Genomic DNA, 2,097 nt, shown 5'->3' with positions numbered 1-2,097 from the left:
CTTTCCCCCCCCGCAGAGACTGCTCCAGAGGCCAGCGCAGATGCATTTCCCACGGCAGATGCATTTTCCACACTGGATGCACTTCCCGGGGCAGATGCACTTCCGACAACAGATGTATTTCCCACGGCAGCAGTGTTTCCCTTCTCTCTTGGGGGTACAGAGGGCTCGATGGGGTGCAGGGCTGGGACCCCAGAGCTTGGTACCTGGAAGGCCGCCTGGCTTGCAGGGAAAGCTAGAGCTGGACAAAGATGCCCAGGGCCAGCAGCTCATGGTATCCCCGCCATGGCAGGGGAGGGCCGTCCTTGCTGATTCAGGGTGGGACAGGGGCTGGGAGCAATTCTCCAGCGGGAATTAGGGATGCTGGGAGCAGAGGCCCAGGCCGCCACGCTTAGTGAGCTGGGACAGCACTTCCCACCCCCTCCTGCTTTTCCCCGGATGCTGCAGCAGGGCTGGTGCCAGGAGCCCCGGGCCATCTGGAAACGCTCATGGACAGCAGTAAGGCACCCCGCTGGAGACAAAGCTCAGCATTTCAACAGCGCCCAGGCTCTGTCGGAGGCTCCCGTGCTGCCCTGCACACCCACAGTGGGGTCAGCTCACCTCTGGCCACAGGGAGGGCAGGCAGGCACCTGCTATAAGGGCCAGGGCTGTTGGGAGCACGGGGGAATGTGAGTCCAGCTGAACCTGGCCCTGGCAGGCACTGAACAGCCCTGGCAGGATCCACTCCCACCAGGCAGCTCCCTGCTTCCCAAAAATAGGTTGGAGAAGCCTGACCTGGAAAAGACCCTGGGAGCTCAGTGTCCTCCAGGCCCTGCTGTGCTGGGGTGTGAGTGAGGGAGTGACCAGGGCTGGCAGGGGCTCTCTGCCTGATTGGCACCATCTCAGGAGAATCCTCCTCTTCCTCTGCAAGCCTGGGCACGATCCCCTGCGCAGCGCTGAGGAAAGGACCCGGAAAACACAGAGGAAGCCGGGCTCAGTGCAGAGGAAGAACTGGGGCTGGGATACAGCAAGCGGCCACCGGCCAGCTCAAGGTCAGAGGAAGCAATGCTGGGGATGGAGGGAAGGGCTGCGGGGCCCCGGGAGGGGTTGAACCTGCTGCTGGATATGCTGCAGGCAGGGCAGAGGCTCTGGGTGCTGCATGGGGAGGGGACAGTACCAGCACAGCCCCACTGAGGGTGGGATGCACCCACCAACCACACTGAGCTCGGCACATGTGTGTGGGGCTCATGCCCCTCGCCTCCCCTCACAGCCACCGGGCAGCCCCCAGCCTGCTCTGTGGGGTGCTGGGACGCCTCATCTCACAGAAAGTCATTTCTGGGGCTGCAAGGGCAACACATGAAGTGATGGTGAAGCAGATGGGCTGCAGGTCATGCTTCAGCACTACTTGGCATCCATCATCTTCTCACCTCTAGCGCCTCTGAGGCTTTTCCCACTGCATCCCAGGGAAGCTCTCAGGGTGCACAATTACTCCCATATCCAAATAAAATTGTGCTTGGGTGGTCCCATTTTGCAGCCTGCCAGGGGAAGCTCTCACCCCTCTCCTGCAGGCACCAGCAGGGCAGGAACATCAGCTCTCTCTGCATGCAAAGTGGCCAAAGTCCCCAGTACCGTCACTCGGTTTTCCTGGGCGGTGGCCAGTGGTAAAACTCAAAATAAATATTTCCCTTGCCTCCAGCACTGCCTGCCCCACATGAGACAACAGCTGCAGAGGATTAACGTCACCCTGGAGGTGTAATCCCTCTATAAAGATGACAACATTTGGCCCAAGACATCCAGGGAGATGCAGAATGGACAAGAAGCAGAGTTTGGCCCAGTTTTTTTTTATTCCTGCTTATCACCTCCGTGATCACAGCTCTGTGCTTCTGTGTCAGGACCCACTTGACAGGAGGGTGACAAAGTGCAAGGGGACAAGCACAGGCTGGGACAGAAGCCTTTTCCAGTGTCCTGCCACTCTGCTGGGCTGGACACTCACACAGGATTCTTCTGCCCCGGCAGCAGAGCAAACGGAGAAAGCTTTCTGGAAAGTCCTATTGCCTGCTTGCCTTGCCAGCAGCTGCCACCTGCCCAGGCAGAGCCACCGGAGCCACGGGATGTCCCAGC

Source organism: Corvus brachyrhynchos, unplaced genomic scaffold (assembly GCF_000691975.1).
Source record: "Corvus brachyrhynchos isolate BGI_N302 unplaced genomic scaffold, ASM69197v1 scaffold26, whole genome shotgun sequence".
NCBI classification, from domain to species: Eukaryota; Metazoa; Chordata; class Aves; order Passeriformes; family Corvidae; genus Corvus; species Corvus brachyrhynchos.
This window is presented reverse-complemented; position numbering follows the sequence as displayed.